Raw genomic sequence first — 561 nt, 5'->3', positions numbered from 1 at the left:
AATGTGACCAACCTTGCTACAATTTCTACACGTAGCTTTCTTTTTCCAATCATCGTTCGTGCCCTTCTTCTTTTCGTAATGCTTGTTGTTCTGCTGTTTCGATTTAGGCGGGCGATGCCCCGAGTCTGCTGATCCTTTCGATGGTTTCGAAGGTGCCCGAGGAGGTTTTCCGGAGTACTGCGCAAACTCGAAGTTCGACGCAATTTCAATGGCTTCTTGTAGCGTTGAAGGACTTTCTTCTTTGATCTTCTTGGCTGTTTCTTCACGTAATCCGTTCTGGAAAAAGAAACGTTTCTCTAACTCACTGATCGCCAATTTTGTTTGCGACAGTAAGTCTTGAAACTTGGAGACATACTCGTGGATAGTCTCTTTTTGTTTGAGACGAAACATCCTCTCGCGAAGGTCGTACTCGAAGTCCTTAGGTCGAAAGCGCGTGCGCAGTTGTTGCTTAAACAACGACCAGGTAGGATTCTTATTCGCTCTCTCACATTCGGCTATAAAAGCGCGATACCAGTTCAACACTGACTTGCCTAAGTTGCTGGAGATAATTGTTACGAAACC

This window comes from Phytophthora parasitica, assembly GCF_000247585.1.
Source record: "Phytophthora parasitica INRA-310 unplaced genomic scaffold supercont2.3, whole genome shotgun sequence".
NCBI classification, from domain to species: Eukaryota; Oomycota; class Peronosporomycetes; order Peronosporales; family Peronosporaceae; genus Phytophthora; species Phytophthora nicotianae.
Note: the sequence above shows the minus strand (reverse complement) of the source record.